General features: G+C 33.7%; 1 pseudogene; it reads left to right on the plus strand.

Annotated features, from left to right (window-relative positions):
• The first annotated feature begins 299 nt into the window (after positions 1 to 299).
• LOC149536568 (putative UPF0481 protein At3g02645) lies at positions 300 to 1,969 on the plus strand (annotated as a pseudogene).
• The last annotated feature ends 17,030 nt before the right edge of the window (positions 1,970 to 18,999 follow it).

Below are 18,999 nucleotides of genomic sequence, written 5' to 3' on the forward strand. Positions count from 1 at the left end.
TAACCTCTGTTGAAAATTACTTGATGTAAAGGAAAGCAAAGAAAATTGAAATAGCAAAGGAAATTACATTTCAATGAAATAGAATTAAATTACATGGTGCTTGACTTAATTTAGTTGATATGACGAAAAACAAGGGAAATGACATTTGAATGAAATAGTATTAGATTTAATGGTGTTTGACTTTAGGAAAATCTCGGTTTCTTCGTTATTATTTTTATTTATGTTTTATTAAGGAAATAGAGGAAATGAAATTTCAGAGAAATGGTATTAGATTTAATGGTGCTTGGCTAATGAAAATCATGACTTTTGTTGCTACTCCTGTGAAGTCAGAGAGGAAATCCAAGGCAGTGAAGAAGAATTCCCGTGACGGAATGAAAGCAAGACGATGATTGACAAAGGAAAGTGAATCAGTATGGGTGGAGGAAGTAAGGCACAGGTTTAATGAGGGAGCCTGGACTCGGGCAACAAGAAAAGAAACCCCAAGAACAATTTCCACTCACAAAATTCCAACATTTCTGAAAGATTTGAATGGCAAAGCATACATTCCACGGGTTGTGTCGTTGTGCCTTTTTCATCATTAGCCCACTAGAGCATTGTCTGCAATGGACCACCACAAAGTGGACGCTGTTCTGAGAATGTAGCAGAGGCTGCAGACACAAAAGCAAGCATCTTTAGTCAGCCTGTTCAAGGAATCATTCTCTGATATAACAAGTAGCTACGAAGGTGAAATGAATGCGGGGGACGAAACTATTGCTTGGACTTGCCTTCTCGATGGCTACTTTGTTCTTGAGATTCTCGGAGTTCTCACCAGGCAGGAAGAGAAGAACAATCATCCTGATAATCTTTCTTCCACCGCACAGTAGACGAGAATTCTGATCCCATCTATAAAAAGAACAGGGTCAAAACCTGCCAGTTCGACATTCTGGGTGTTTTTTTCATGATAGAAAATCAACTGCCTATTAGGGTTTTGCTGAATCTACTGCAATTGGAGATGGATTCGGCTCAAAATGCTCAGAAAGAATTATACAGAATGATTTGTAAAATCATTTCAATAATTCATCCTTTCCTTCCAAGAGGATTCCCCACCGAGGGAAAACCAGATTTGTTTGAACAGATTAGGGATCTGGAGAAATATAAACACATTCTGGGACTATTCCATTCCTTTGTGACAGAAGAATACTTATCTCGGTGAGAGCAGAGAAAACCCCAACAAGAAGTGAAAAAAAAACATTCTTCTGATGTTTTCTTTCCCATTAAAAACTGTTTAAGCAGACATCAAGAATAGGGGTGATCGAAAAAATAGAGTGACAAGAGCAAAGAGGATGAAAGCAGGGATCAAGAACTAAAGCAATCGAGACATCAGACTCACAAAGAGACCAAAGATGAGCAGGATCTCAATACATTTATAAAGGGCTCTGCCTCAGAGCTCGTCAATTCTGGTGTGAAGTTCAAGCCTTATTATGGAGTCACATCAAAGAAGAAGATATGTTTCAAGCAGAAAACCCTTTCTCTACCCACAGTTTTTATCATAGATACCTCAGAGATGATCTTCAGGAATCTGATGTCCATGGAGGTGTGCCGACCAAAAAGTATGAAGCATGTCTCATATTATGTATTGCTGATGAATACCTTGATTGAGGGAGAAAAAGACGTGGCAGTGCTAAGGAGGGAAGGGATCATTCAGAGTTCCATGGGAATCAATGATGAAGTCACCGACTTGTTCAACGACTTGTGCAAGGGACTCAATTTGTAGGATTTTTGGGAAGACCCGTTTGCCAAGGTAAAATAGGATCTGAATATGTGGTATAATAATCGATGATTGGTAGGATTGAAACAATTTTTGATCAAGCATCCGAGGCTTCTCAGAAACTTTTATATATTTTGGGCAATCGTACTTGTTCTGCGAGCTGCTGTACCCACCCTTTTGCCTATAGTCAAGAAATTTTTAGAGAATCAGAACAACTCTTGATCGAAACCCACCTTGCTCTATTTAATTCAGTTTGCTTTCCTTTACTTCTGTTTGGATTGTGCGTGCCTGGGTGTTAAATTGTGTGATTCCGTAAATAGCTCACAAAGGAGATATGAGATACTCTGTGTTATTCCATAGGGAATACCAAATGGCCTTGGAGATCATTGAAGCCCTGTAACGAATGACAACTTCCAACTGCGTTCAGAAATCCCAGGGAGTGGTATATGGCTTTCTGTAAATTAATCAGATTAGTGTTTGGATTTGATGGTCAAGCATGGCTGTCAAGTAAAATTTTAAGGTGTGAATATAATTGTATGGTTGACAATACTTTTTTCTTAAAATGGAGGAGGCACTGCTTAATTTCCTTGTGTTTGGAATAGAGAATATGATGTTAGGTGATCACAAAATATAAACTATAAATACATATAACTTTAATTCAACTTTAGTCTAAGGTACATTTAACTTAGTATTGAACTTAATTATATTTTCTAATATAACATAATTTCAAAAATACAATATTAGAAGAAAAGTATAAGAATATAGAATAAAAGTTCATATATGAATTTTTGTTAAAGATACTTTTGAATGAAGTTAATTACGTACACTTTTTCAAGGTGAAGAAAATGCAAAATAAAAATATTGAATCATAATACAACATTTCATCTAAAAATGAGTACTACAATATCGAGCTGAAAACAGTATATTTATAACCCAAATGTATAATAAATTTATAGAATACTCTAGATTAATGTTTGGTGATTTTTTAATGAATTGAGTTTGCACTGGTGGCTCGAGGCAGCTGCACATGTTGTTTATGAGATTCCATACATTTCTTGGTTTGTGTGGACCATGGTAGCTAGCATAATAATTAATTTCTTTCAACATGCCCCCTAAATGAATTGTATTAACTAATCTATATATGCTATTAAATATCTAAATGTCCCCACATAATATAGAAATGATGGGTCGCAGCCTAAAACCTTGTAACGTACCCATTTACAAAAATTTATTTACTGAATACTATGGTTATAATTCATTAGAATCCCCCTTGAATGACAACCATGAGACACACTTATGTGACTACTCATAATCCTAAAAGATGTCTATGAGATGCAAATTCAGGTTCACAACATTATCTTGGTGAAGATATTAGCAATTTCTTCCTTCATCATGTAATATTGTACTGGGACCACCTTTTATTGGATGAGATATATGATATAATGATGGTATACCTCAATGTGTTTTGTGCAAGCATCAAAGACTGTATTCTTGGACAACGAGATGATTCTTTGATCTTCACAATGAAGCACAGAAGGCCCTGTCCTTTTGACCTCAATTTGGGAGTTATATGGAGATATTGGTCTTCAACCTTTCTAATATTACTATTTAAATAAGCATGTAGTTTCTTAAGAGTTCCTTATTGTTCTCCAAAGATAGTTATTTTATCTTCACTTTCCTTGATATTTTATCACAATTCTTGGAAACTAAATTATTTTTCTTGGTCAACTAGACCATTATTTCATTTAAAATTGTATATGAGGATGCTCTTTTAGCTTTTCTAATTTATGATTTGAGGATAGCTTTATTTTAAGAGTTCCTAACTTTGTGGCATTTTACTTATTTAGAGGACACACTTGATGAGTGATCTCTCCTCTTTAATGATAATGATTCTACTCCTAGTCTTACATTATATTAATCTATGGAAATTATATGTGTGTGTGTGTGTGTATATGTACATATGTGTACACGTACACATACATGTATCTATATATATGTATGTATGTATGTAGGTATCCACATAGTTTAAGTTAGTCAGCTTTTTCTTTTGTTGGGCATGTTCTTGAATAGATGGTTACATCATTATCTCACTTGGCTATGAAGATATATGAATGATTTTTAAAGAAACCTTCCCTCTTTATACTTCCATTATCTATTGGAAACTTGTTTAGTGCTTCCCTCAGGATTTTTGACAAGGGCTTAACCACCTCCTATGTACTATAAGTTGAGTGGTTGTATTGGGCACTGATAGATCCATCTTTTGGTACAACAAAAACCCCACTCTAACAAGTGGTATCAGAGCTTGGTCACAAATTTGAATTCTCAAACCCTCGAGTAGCACTGAGGGGGAGATTGTTGAAAAAAAATTAAGTGCTCCCCTCAAGATTTCTGACAAGAGTTTAACTATCTCTTGTGTACTATAAGTTGAGGGTGTGTGCACCAAGTTGTGGTGCCAAAAACATGACACCCCAATTTTTTTTTTAGTTTTTAAAAGTGCATAGGCACTATAGCATGCAGGTGCTATGGCTTGGGCTGCCCAAGCCATAGTGCATGGGCACTTTTAAAAACTAAATTTTTTTATAAATGGGTTGCAAACGTGTAGCCCATTTCATTTTGCAATGATTTCATCCTCACAACGTGTACACAAGTTGAAGGAATGGAAGACTTTCACCACCCGCCTCCTCAAAATGCCTCTTCATCAACGAAGTTCAAGATCGAGATCACGTCATATGTTTTCTACTCTTGTTTTTGCATTCTTTTATATGTTTTTGTATTGTTTCGTAGGTTTATGTCAATTTTGCTTTAAATTTGTTTATTTATTTAGATTGCAATTGGTTTCTTATCAGGAAATGTGGATAATGTACTGCCAAATCCCCAACAAGATCAAAACCAAAACCCTCCACAAGATCCAAATGAAAACCCTCCACAAAATGAGAATCAAAACCCTCCACAATAAGAGCAAGAAATTCCGCAACCTGCATCGATTGGAAGACCTCCTCCTGGCACATAAGACAACATAATAAATGAAATAAAAAGAGGAAAAATGAATTAGAAGCACTCACTAGTAGGTTGAAAACTTGTGGACAAACCAATCCAATGAGAGCACAATTGGCATCCTCCCTCGAGTCTATTAAGACCCAGGTAGCTTTTGTTAGTGGTCAGTTGGATATTTGGCGTGTTAAGAGGGATGAAAAAAGAAGATATTATGCAAACTAATTATCATATCAAGATGTCAAAAAAAATAAAAAATCGCAAAAGATAGCATTTGTGCATTGTTTAAAAATCTTGGTGAACAAAATATTGTTAGAGAGACAACTAAAAGGTTCCCCATCCATTGGTGCATACATGATGGTATTAGAAATAATTTTTGGGATAGATGGTGGATGGACTTTGATGCCCCTCCCTACAATAATCACAAGGTTCCAATGTATTTCTTTAAAAAAAAATATTGTGAATTTGTCCTTGGGGAGATCCCCAATTATTTTGATATATTAGAATCTCAAGGTAAAGGTGGGGGGTCATCATTTGAGAGGTTAGGGGCACATTTTGACCCTAATGTAGTTAGGGCACCTATTGTCAAGCCACAAGGTGAGCATGTGATTATTCCTTTAGTTGTGAAGTAGAGGCCAACACTCTAGGGACTATTAATGCTTTGACACAAACCCTCATTCATTGCACAAGTCCATTAGTTAAGGAGGAGCCTTATGTGTGTTGTGGTCACATGTGCACATCATGTGGATCCTTATGCACATTTGGCAGTCATGCTAGAGATGGTATGGATGATGGGCTAGTCACTTATCAGTCCCTGAATGAGACATTTGACATTGACACTTAGGTAAATTACAATTATAATAAACTAATTTGATCACATTTCATATGTATCTAGTGAATGACTAATTAATTAGCATGTATTGACATTGTTCAAAATTCAGGGTAAGAGTGTTGGTAGCCCTAGTAAAGATCCCATGGCCCCATTTTTTTTCCCATCGACGAGTCCAGAGGTATGTATCAATTTAATCATTTAAATTAATACATATATTTATTAAGTAGGGTAAAAGCCCAAACCTATGTCACCCTTTTGTAAAGGAAAAGGCTAACAAAAGTATTACTGTTCAACTTCAATGACATAAAATTGGTATTATTATTTTGAATTTGAAAATTAAGTAAAGTAATGAAATGTGTAGAAATGGATGAAGTTTATGATTATAATTTTTAATAATTATTTGGAATAAGAATTGACATATTTTCCTAATTTCTATAGATAATTTTTTGGCTATTGAAAAATGTTGAAATTAGGGGTCTAGTTCACACCACAAAACTAGATGGAAAAAAACTAATTTCCCTTTGATCTTAGACTATGTTATAGATAACATATATTGCTAGAACAATCAAAAATAAAAATTAGCTTTAGACCTATATTTTCTCTTTTATAGTGATTCAAATTTCAACTAACTTAAAATCGATAGTTTTCATCTCCCACCACATTTTAAAAAATAAATATATTCTAACCATGAGAAAAATTATAGATTCTAAAAGAGGATTCTGTCCTCTAGAACATCATATTATTTTTAATTTATTTTTATATCATTTAATATTTTTTTCTTTCTCAAAATTGACATCTTTTCAAGTGTTAAAATATGTGCTTGTAGAATTTTTTAATTACAATATACTATATCTAATCAAAATACTATAAAATATATATGAGAATATTCTTGACTCTAAGCTCTATAAAATGGTATTTATATGTTATTAAAAAATTATCGTCAAAAATAGTAAGAGTTATTGAAACACCAGTTTTCTAAAATAATTGTATTTCTTTAGTAATTGGATGCAAACTAGTATAAAATATGCATTTAGTAGACATTTCCAATTTGAAAAGTGTGAGACCATATATAACTTAGCTCAAATTAATTTATCTAGATCATATGTTTGGACAAAATTTATTTTTAAATAGAAATACTCAAATTCAGTCATTTTGATAAGTCAACCTGAAAGCTGACACACCTTTGTACTTCTACCCAGTAATCATATGAAATATTTAAATTTTTTTTTATAAATGTGCATGAATTCTCTAATGGACCATCAACATTCACTAGGGACTCCGAGTCTAGAAGTGATATGAGCTTCATTGAAGTACATTTGTTTCATATTAATTTAGTTCATTTGATTATATTCATTTCATATTTCATGTTACATGTAACTTCTACTATATGACATGCAGCTCTTGACATCTGAGACTCCTTATCTTCAGTAGTCCATCAATCATGGAGTTGCTACAACGATGGCTAGTTCAAAGCCATTGACTGAGGTATGAAAGATTTTTCTTGGTTTTAGTTGTTGTTTATAATAGTTAGTATCAAAATTTATAATGTTATTTATAAGTGATTATATTGATTGAATTTTCATAGGGCCTTGTTACACCCAATCATCCGCGAGCCTTTGAGGTGGATGTACAAAGTGACTATTTGATGGTGGCAGGAAAATAATTAATTTTTTCTATATATATATTTGATTTCAATAAATAATAATTATTGATTCGTATCTACTTTGTTCACATTAGCTCAAGTTAGAGAAGAGCTTAAACAAGAGGACGAGTGAGCGTGTGAGGAAGACCCCATCATCTCCCTCCACATGATGACTGAAGACCTCTAGGGATTTTTTTCCTTCCCCTCGTGGGAAGGAGAAGATATAGGTGATAGACACACATGTATAGGCATCAATGGACATATATGTTGGATTTTATGTCAGTGGACATATTCGATATACATTTGATGTATATATGACATTTTATATTTGATGTATGAAATATATTTGATGCATGACATTATTGGTTAATATATGTTATGTTTGTTCATGTATGACATTATTGGTTATCATAATATATTATGTGTTTGTTCATGTATGATATTACTGGTTATCATTTTATATTATATGTTTGTTCATGTATGACATTATTGGTTATCATAATATATTATGTGTTTGTTCATGTATGACATTACTGGTTATCATTTTATATTATATGTTTGTTCATGTATGACATTATTGGTTATCATAATATATTATATGTTCGTTTATGTATGACATTATTGGTTATCATAATATATTATATGTTCGTTCATGTATGACATTATTGTCTGTCATAATATATTATATGTTCGTTCATGTATGACATTATTGGTTATCATAATATATTATTAAGGTTGCACGGGTACTTGTACCCACATCCTTGATACTCATACCCACGTACCCAAGTACTGGGTACATGTATCCCAAGTACTAGATACTCGGTAAAGAGCATCATAGCTAAGGACCTTGATTGAGATTTCTAATTATTATTTTTTTTGGTTTTTCTTTTGTGTATCAGCTCATTTTTTATCAAGCTTAATTCAATACCTAATTAGTTCAAAACTTTGATAGAATATTGATTATCAATAAACTTTATCATTGTTCAAGCATAAGTTTATCATTTCCAATATGTCATTGTCATATGATTTATGATCTTGTTCATGTTTAAAGTTTTCCTTCTCTATTATTTGTTTATCAAGCTTAATTCAATACCAAATTAGTTTGAAACTTTGATACAATATTGATCAACAATAAACTTTATCAATGTTAAAGCCAAAAATTTTTCATTTGCAATATGTCATTGTCACATGATTTATAATCTTCTTGTTCATATTTAAAGTCTTCCTTCTATGCTATGCATCTAAAAATTTATCATAAATTATTATTACAAACATATAACAAATTTGAAATTGAAAATAATACATTACATTTGGAAACTTTATCACTATTCTTGATTTGAAAAATCATTGTCATGACTCATAAATTCAAGCTTTCTATAAATATAAAAGTATAATTAAAAATAAAGTTTGACTTACCTAAGTATCCTTGTCCCCTATTATAAAAAATAGTTGTACCTATACCCTAAGTACCCCGAGTACCCCTATCCCCATGCAACCTTGTATATTATATGTTTTTTCATGTATGACATTATTGGTTATCATAATATATATCTTATTTTTATTGTTTACATTTTAAGTACATTTCATGTATTTTATTTTAATGTAAATTGCATCCAAAATGATGCAGAGTGCTTACATCAAAAGCTAGTGGATTCCCAACAAGAACACTGATGAAATGACTATTAAGACAACCAAAAATATCATTAACATCTTCCACTAACTCCATTCAGTGATAGCATGCAGTTGTATAAGGTGTAATGACTCTCAAAACACTTATTGAGTCAACTTATTAACAAAAATAACAAAAAAAGGAAAATCATTAGGACTAAGGCAATTTGGGTTTATAGGTGACCTTAAGTTCCTTAACCTTAGAAATAAGGGTTACCTTGTTACCATAAAAAAATAACATTTTCAAAATGATGTGTATGATCACCCCTTTACCTTCTATCATGAGTCTCCATCATTGGATGAGATGACATATCCAGTTGCCATAGTAAAAGATCGTTGCCCTATGACATTTAGTGACTCTTAGGGACGATTTGGTTCAGTGTGCCTGAGAATGTTCAAGCACTCAATAGGATGGGAGGAGCTTGGGGCTAGTGTTTACCTAGCCACCCAAAGCTAACAGAATATATAGTTTGATCCCATGACGAAAGGTGAGAGAGATTTGACAATTGACAACTTTGTATTGGCCAATGCTACAAGTTTCAAAATCACTCGAGATGGTAATGCAAAATCAAAATAGAGTAAGATAACTAAAAACTGAGAGATTTTATTGTAGCTCTCTACAACATGGTCCTATAGCACCTAGAATCACATCCATAACTCACACGAGCTCTGAGATATGCCCCATCAAAGATCATTGCCCTATGGCATTTAGTGACTCTTAGGGACGATTTGGTTCTGTGTGCCCAAGAATGTTTGAGCACTCAATGAGATGGGAGGAGATTGGGACTAGTGTTTACCCAGGCACTTGGAGCTAAAATAATAGATATTTTGATTTTATGATGAACAGTGAGGGAGATTTTGCAGTTGGAAACTTTGTACTGGCCAACACTACAAGTTTCAGCATCACCCAAGATGGCATCGCAAAATCAAAATAGAGTAAGATCTCTAGAAAGAGAGAGGTTATTGTAGGTCTCTACAACACGGTCCTATAGCACCTAGAATCACATCCATAGCTCACATGAGCTTCAAGATATGCCTTATCAAAGATTACTACCCTATGGCATTTAGTGACTCTTAGGGACGTTTCGGTTTGGCATGCTCGAGAACATTCAAGCACTCAAGAGGATAGGACAAGCTTGGGGTTAGGGTTTACTTGGCCACCTAGAGCTAATAGAATAGACAATTTGATCCCACAAATAATGGTGAGGGAGATTTGGCAATTGACAACTTTGTACTGGCTAACACTATGAGTTTCAACATCACCCGAGATGGCATTGCCAAATCAAAAAAGAGTAAGATCTCTAAAAAGAGAGAGAGGTTATTGTAGGTCTCCACAACATGGTCCTATAGCACTTAAAATCACATCCATAGCTCACACAAGGTCTGAGATATGCCCCGTCAAAGATCACTGCCTTATGGCATTTAGTGACTCTTAGGGATGTTCCAAGAACATTTGAACACTCAACAAGATGGGCTAAGCTTGGAGATAGGGTTTACCTGGCCACCCAAAGATAGAAAAATAGAAAGTTTGATCCCATGATGAATGGTGAGGGACATTTGGTAGTTGGCAATTTTGTACTAGCCAACACTATGAGTTTCAACATCACCCAAGATGGCATCGCAAAATCAAAACAGAGTAAGATCTCCAAAAAGTGAGAGAGGTTATTGTAGGTCTTTGTAACATGGTCCTATAGCACCCAAAATTACATCCATACCTCACATGAGCTTTGAGATATGCTCCGTCATAGATTGTTTCCCTATGACATTTAGTGACTCTTAGGGATGTTTCGGTTCGGCATGCCTAAGAATGTTCAGAAGATCAACAAGATCAGACAAGCTTGCAACTAGGATTTACTTAGCCACTTAGAGCTAATGGAACAAATAGTTTGATCCCATGATGAATGGTGAGGGAGATTTTGTAGTTGGCAACTTTTTACTGGCCAACACTACAAGTTTCAACATCACCCGAGATGGCGTTGCAAAATCAAAATAAATTAAGATCTTCAAAAAGTGAGAGAAATTATTGTAGGTCTCTGCAACATGGTCCTATGGTACCCTCAATCACATCCATACCTCGTTGGAGATTCGAGATATGCCCCATCAAAGATCGGTGCCCTATGACATTTACTGACTCTCAAGGACATTTTGGTTCAACATGCCTGAGAACATTCAAGCACTCAATGAGATGGGACATGCTTGGGGCTAGGGTTTACCTAGCCACTCAGAGCTAACATAATAGACAATTTGATCCCACAACGAACAATGAGGGAGATTTGGCTGTCAGCAACTTTGTACTGTCCAACACTACACGTTTTAGCATCACCTGAGATGGCATCACAAAATTAAAATGGAGTAAGATCTCTAGAGAGAGAGAGAGAGGTTATTTTAGGTCTCTACAACACAGTTCTATAGCATCTAGAATCACATCCATAGCTCGCAGAAGCTCTGAGATATGCCCCATCAAAGATCGCTACTCTATGGCATTTAGTGACTCTAAGGGATGTTTCAGTTCGAAATGTCCAAGAACATTTGAGCACTCGACAAGATAGGATGAGTTTGGGGCTAGGGTTTACCCGACCACCTAGAGCTAATAGAATAGACAATTCAATCTCATGATGAATGGTGAGGGAGATTTGGTAGTTGGCAACTTTGTACTAGCCAACACTACGAGTTTTAGCATCACCCAAGATGGCATTGCAAAATTAAAGCAAAGTAAGATCTCTAAAAGTGAGAGAGGTTATTGTAGGTCTCCCCAACATGGTTCTATAGCACCTTCAATTGCATCCATACCTTGCACGAGCTCTAAGATATGCCTCGTCAAAGATCATTTCCCTATGACATTTAGTGACTCTTAGGGGCATTTCAATTTGGCATGCTTGAGAATGTTCAAGCACTCAACAGGATGGGAGAAGCTTGGGGCTAGGGTTTACTTAGCCACCTAGAGCTAAAAAAATAGATAACTTGATCCCATGATGAATGGTGAGGGAGATTTGACAATTGGAAACTTTGTACTAGCCAACACTACAAGTTTCAGCATCACCCGAGATGACATCACAAAATTAAAATAGGGTAAGATCTCCAAAAAGAGAGAGAGGTTATTGTAGGTCTCCACAACATGGTCCTATAGCACCTAGAATAACATCCATAGCTTGCACGAGCTCTGAGATATACCCTGTCAAAGATCATTGCTCTATAGCATTTAGTGACTCTTAGGGACGTTTTGGTTCAGCATGCCCAAGAATGTTTGAGCACTCAATGGAATGGGACAAGCTTAGGGTGAGGGTTTACCTACCCACCCAAAGTTAATAAAATAGACAATTTGATCCCACAATGAATGGTGAGGGAGATTTGGCAATTAGAAACTTTGTACTAGCCAACACTACAAGTTTCAACATCACCTGAGATGGTCTCAAAAAATAAAATGGAGTAAGATCTCTAGAGAGAGAGAGAGAGAGAGAAAGAGAGAGAGAGAGAGAGAGAGAGAGAGAGAGAGAGAGAGAGAGAGAGAGAGAGAGGTTATTGTAGGTCTTTGCAACACAGTCATATAGCACCTAAAATTGTATCCATACCTTGCACAAGCTCTGAGATATGCCCCATCAAAGATCGATGCCCTATGACATTTAGTGTCTCTTAGGGACACTTTTGGTTCAGCATGCTCGAGAACGTTCAAGTGCTTAATGAGATGGGAGGAGCTATGGGCTAGTGTTTACCCAACCATCCAAAGCTAACAGAAGAGACAATTTGATCCCATGACGAATGGTGAGGGAGATTTGGTAGTTGACAACTTTGTAGTGGCCAACACTATGAGTTTCAGCATCACCCGAGATGGCATCGCAAAATCAAAATGGAGTAAGATCTCCAAAACTTGAGAGAGGTTATTGTAGGTCTCTACAACATGGTCCTATAGCACCTGGAATCACATTCATACCTTACATGAGCTTTGAGATATACACCATCAAAGATCGTTGCACTATAATGTTTAGTGACTCTTAGGAAATTTTGATTCAGCGTGCCCAAGAACGTTCGAGTGCTCAACAAGATGGGAAGAGTTTACCCAACCACCCAAAGCTAAAAAAATAGATAGTTTGATCCCATGACGAATGATGAGGGAGATTTGGGGTGATCGCAAGAAGTTGTGTCACAATTCCACGAAAGTCAAATTCGCAGAATTGTACTTCTCAAAAATGGGTACCCAATTTTTTAAAAATTGGGTACCTGTTTCTAAAATTAAGCATTGGGCATCCAAGACAAATTTTAAAAATTGGGTACCTGATATTGAAAACCGGATCGGGTGCTCGAGCCACTCAAATATCAAGCGCCCTCCTTTTACAAATTGGGTACCCGATTTTTAAAAAATCGAGTACCCGATTGCTTACAAATTGGGTACCCGATTTGTAAAAGTTTATTTAACCACTTTTTTGGCATTTTTGAGGTCATTTTTATGACCTCAAAAATGGGAGCCCGATTAGAAATGCATACGGGAGCCCGATTTTCAGCCCTACCGACTACCCCCTTGCTGCTAGTTTTCAATACACTAGGTATTTTAATATGTTTTATACTATTTTACTTTTTTTTTTCAATTTTCAATTTAATATGTATGTTTATTTATTGTTTTTTCACTTTTAATATGTACATAAAATTGTAAAATCACATTGTTAATGAACTTAGATGTTTAAATTTTTGTATTTGTTAATTAAAATATAGTTTCGTAAATGTTTATTTAAAAAAATATTATTTTAGATGTTTTGAAATGTATTTAATTTAATTATTTATTACAATTTTGAATGATTAGATTAGATGTAAATTCATTGTTTAAACATGTAATTTTACAAATAAATATAACCTCAACCTAAAACCATATAATCTCGACCTTGTTTTAACTATAATGTCGACCTAAATTCATTGTTTAAATTATAATCTCGACCTAACCATATAAATAAAACCCTAAACATATATAAAGTACTTAATCACATAACAGCCCGCCAAGGGATCCAAACACTAAAGTTATAGTATTTAAAATGATTTTACTTAAATTGTATTGTACTTTGTTTCATGGATCAAAAATGGAGGATATAAACTATTTTATAAATGTATATTCTTTCATCCTTTCATACCCTGTGACATGTACAATGGATGATTGTGCATTCTCAATTAATTTGCGAAGTGGCATTCAGAACAACTATATATAAATTATTTAAATGGATTGAACTGAAGTAGTTAATATTCTTTCATGTGGATGTGTTATTTATTTTACTTTTAGTAGTTTATAATTATTTAAAAATGAAATGTAAATGTGCTCATTAAGGAATGAAATCTCTTATGTTTTTTATAAATGTAAATTATTTTATGTATGTTATTGCTTGATTAGTAAAACTTTTGATTAGTTCTTTGGATCCCTTGGCTGGGTGTCATTTAGGATTAACTATAATGTCAATTTGTATTGAATTTAACTGTAATCATAACCCTTACTATCATCTTAACCTTAATCTTAATTTGCTAAAACCTACACCAAGTAATATATATAAATAATTAAATAACTTTCCTATCTTACCCTTAGTACTAATTTTATAAATGTCAAACCCTAAGATTGAAAGGTAACCCTGACCCTTAACTAATTAATATTATACTTATAAACCAAATTGAATTAAACCATGATCATAAACCTAATTATATATCCCAACTTAATAGTAGAAACCTTGAATTTAACCTTAAAAAATCCTTTCCCCAACCATTAACCAAATTGAACCATTACCCTAGAAGATTGAACCAAGTTAAATGTTGACCTTAAGACTAAACCAAATCACCCTAAACTAGAACTCAATAATATATTGAACACTTTAAAACAAAATTCAAACCTAAATTTTTTGAATTAATGTTCGTTTTTAATCTAAAAGAGCTCTAACTATAATTATATATCTAAAACCAAATTTACCACTTTAAAACTTAATTCAATTTATTAACTCTTGTCCTAATTGAAACCTAAGCATGTAAACCTAATCAAACAGTACAAACCAAATTAAACCCTAATCCTAAAACTAATTAAACATTGATATCAAGGTCTCAAAATGATATATCATAAAAAAATTAGAAGAGACTTGAACGAATCTGGCATCTAATTAAGTAACCCTCCCTGACCATCAAGAGGTGGAGGTGTCCACATTAGTGTGAGTAGGAGCCTGAACTAGACCCTTGGATGCCTAAGAATATATCTAAAGAAGTGAATAACTTGTCTTTCCACTGGATGCCTAAACCTTTATATCCTAAGTGAGTATTCATCATGTAATATCTAATTAGGAGGGTATTGAAGCACTCTAACACCCCAATCCCTAACTAGATAATTATGTTAGGGTGGACTTATTTCTATTTATATTGGGTTGGAAGTGGCTAAAAGTTTTTTTTGGAGACTGGAGATTCCCCTATTTGTTTCCTATTTTCCTGTATGGGTAGCCTAAATGTTTATTACCTTTGTAGAATGGAAGGCCACATAACAAAATATTGCCTTATTCTATAAAAAGAAATACCCACCCCCTAGTGATATATATAGTAAGATCTTTTTCCTAATTTTACTATCAATTTTTTTGTTTAGAAGATGATGATAGTTCAAAATGATTTAGAAGATAGGGATAAAATGAGAACCATCGTTCCTAGAATGAAGATGCATTATTCCAAGTGATAAACCCATTTCTATCATCAATCAACTCCTCCATCCAAAAAATTAGTAATGAGAAATCCCTACGTCAAGTAATCAATGGAGGGCTCATAAAATTGATCAAGTGATCAATGGAGGGCTCATAAAATCCCTAAGTCAAGTAATCAATTGATGCCCAAGCAGAGATAAGAATCTCATTAAAAATTAGAGACATGACACTCCTAAATAAATATCATACAAAAAAATTATTGCCAATGTCTTAGCCTCTAGACTAGAAGATATCCTACCCAAGATCATTAAACCTACACAAAAGTGTTTTGTTAAGGATATTTATGCATATTGGAGAACTTGATAACCTATTGGAAGACTTTGGATTGAGAAACATTTCTAGGATAGAGTGTAGGCATGCTCAAGTAATTGATTATGAAAATGTCTACAAAAAGGTGGAATGGAGTTTCACTATGATGATGTTGCAAGCCCTCCATCCAATATTAAATGTCAAATGGTGTCCTCTCTTATGATTGGTGTCAAGGTTTTAGTAAAGAAACTAATGGGGTTAGATCATAATTTTTAGGACTCTCTAGATCAAATATGAAAGGGTGTCCTCTTGCATCCTCTTTATTTTTTATTGTTGAACATTGACTCATTACATTATCTCCTTAGAGATAACCAGTTGTCTCTAAAAATTAGAGGATCTACTCTCCAAATAATTAATAAGTATCTAACGTACATAGTTTGTTGATAATATATCTATATTCTTTTTAAGCTAGAAGAGTGCAACATGAGTCATTTAATGATCAAATTGGACCCCTTTTCTTTGTATTGGGTAGTAAGATTTATGTCTCTACATATATCTTATTGGGGCTAAATATTGAGTCCCCTACCTTGTGTAGTAAATATGGTATTAGATGGAGATTTCATAATTAAGTGGTTAGGTACCTTTTTGAAATTGTGAAATCTTCTTCCACATCACTATTGCACTTGTTTAAGAGTTTACAAATGATTAAAGTTGATTCTAGGTAGAAATTTATTAAATTCAAGAAAAAACTAATTCTCTAATCAATTAAATTGTTAAATTAATATGAATTCAAAAAAATTGATTGCATTCACTCATCATTCATCGTGTTTATATCTAATTACTATTTAAAAAAGTTTCAAAATTAATTGATGTATTTCTAAATCACAAATGATAAATTAACAAAAATTGAAACATCACATAAAATAATAAAATATCCATTTGAAAAGTTGATTCACCTTTAGAATATTACCTTCAATATGTATGATTTGTCCATTTATCTTTCAAAATTAGTTGGGGATATGTACTAGTCTTCTTTTGAGCTTTTAGATGCTTGGGTACTTATTTTCTTGAATTGTTTTAATCGGTTTTGATATTGTGTTCACTGTGATTTACTCATCTCTCATGTTGTTATGCAGGCACTCCATTCTTAGGGGTATCAAAATTCATTAAGGTCATACTCCATTCTTAGGGTTATGTACAAATCCCTATGGGTAGCTCAAGTTCTATATTAAGGATCCCACAAAAGCTTGATATCCTCTCTAAGATCTTCAATTGAGGTAGATGTTTCTATTCCATGTGCTCAATTTTATTTTTCATGTAAACTTGATCATGTACTTCTATAGGTACTTGCTCAATGGGTATTGAATGTTTCCAAGATTACTAAAAGGATTTTTCGAACACTTATTTTTCAATAGAACACGCAGATTTTTTGGGATAATTGCAAGCATGAACGCCACAAAGTATCTTCAAATAACACTCAAAATGGAGTTATAGAGTAGGAAACTTCATGATCCTGAAAATTGTAGAGGAAAATGTTACAAAGATCACCATGTCAAACATAGATAAGAAAGTTAAATAACTATTGGACAAGTTATATAAAATAGGGTTGAGAGCACATAGTTTTTTCTTTAAGGTGCATGCATTATGTATAAAAGTTGGGGAAGAAGAATCAAGAACTACCCAATTAAATAGAAATAAGAAAGAATTGGAATGGGGAGGAGTGTAGAATATGTAAAAACATTTTTAGTTATAAGCTTCTAGAGACATTATGCTTGACTGGAAGGAATTTTAATTTTCAAGGACTACAAATTTGTGTAAGAGTTGCAGTGTTGGATGAGAATACAATTATTTATACCTTGTTTCCTTGTTGTTGCCTTTATGATTTGTTTGGGGTGTATTGCTTAACTTTTAATGAATAAGGTCAAGTTGGCTATATTTCTTTCCTTGGTGCTATTATTGGATCCTATATTTCCAACCACAAATAATTATTTTCAACATAGGACTGAATGATAGCACAAAAGAAAGAACTCTAGCCCAATCACTAAAAGTAAAATAGTACACTTCAAAAGAATGATAAAAGTAACAACAAAAAATAAAGGTATAAGAAATCACATTCTCATCGAACTTTGTATCTCTTCCATGATTTTTTTGTCCTTAGAAATGACATCGCCTTCCTGTATAGCATAAATTCTCTGGGGGCTAAAAAAATTGGTTAAAAATATTTGTGAAAATTCTCTGCCCTCATTCCAATTTTTAGGTAATTCTATTCCATTGGGTTGTTCTCAGCTCTTCTTCCCCACCTTTTATGCATAATGTGAACACAATGAGAATAAACTATGATCTCTCAACTCTGTTTGGTAAAAATTCTCCAATAGTTGTTCAACTTGTTTTTTCATGTTTGACATGATGATCCTTGTAACATTTTTCTCTTCTTTTTCTTGGAATGAGCAGCTTCCTACTCTATTTAAAACATATCATTTTATTTTTTGGTTGACATGTGACTTTTGAAGGTTACACTCAACATGAGATTCTTTTGCTTCATTTGAGATATCATGGAGCATCTTCAAATTATGCTCCCTAGGATGGGTGTTATCAATGCTTTTGGTAATTCAAGTCCCATTGATTTTCACAACTTATTAGGGTTTTAATTATAGACAATACTATTAGGTATGAATCTATCAAAGGGATGCAGTGACCACCATTCATAGAAGCTTTGAAAAGTGAAGGTCACATAGGTAAAAGCCTTAAGATCGCTTCCCTTAAATGGGGTTTGTTGGAAAGTATAATTCAAACAATTGTGGTATTGTCATTGATGTCAAACCTATGGGGGAGACAATTTTCTATCTGATGTAAGTATCAAATCTATCTAATTAACATAACAACAACATGTAGAGAAAAAGGTTGAGTTATGAAAAGGAAACCACAAATGGACACTCAATTAGTTAGACTGACAAGATGTATTGATTTTTTAAATCATATTACAAGAGGAGAAGATAGTAATGTACAAGACTTGAACATGTGAACAAAGATAGATCAAAAGTATAAGATTAACCAAGTAATAGAGTAGAAGACTAAAGAATTAGGATGAGCATGCCGAGTGATGCTAGTGTTAATTGAGCACAAGTAAATGCCGAGTTAAGTTAGTGTTGACTGAGCATCAATATCAATTGAG

The sequence above is a fragment of the Cupressus sempervirens genome, chromosome 10 (assembly GCF_028749045.1).
Source record: "Cupressus sempervirens isolate cs-2001-9-10 chromosome 10, ASM2874904v1, whole genome shotgun sequence".
In the NCBI taxonomy this organism is placed as follows: domain Eukaryota; kingdom Viridiplantae; phylum Streptophyta; class Pinopsida; order Cupressales; family Cupressaceae; genus Cupressus; species Cupressus sempervirens.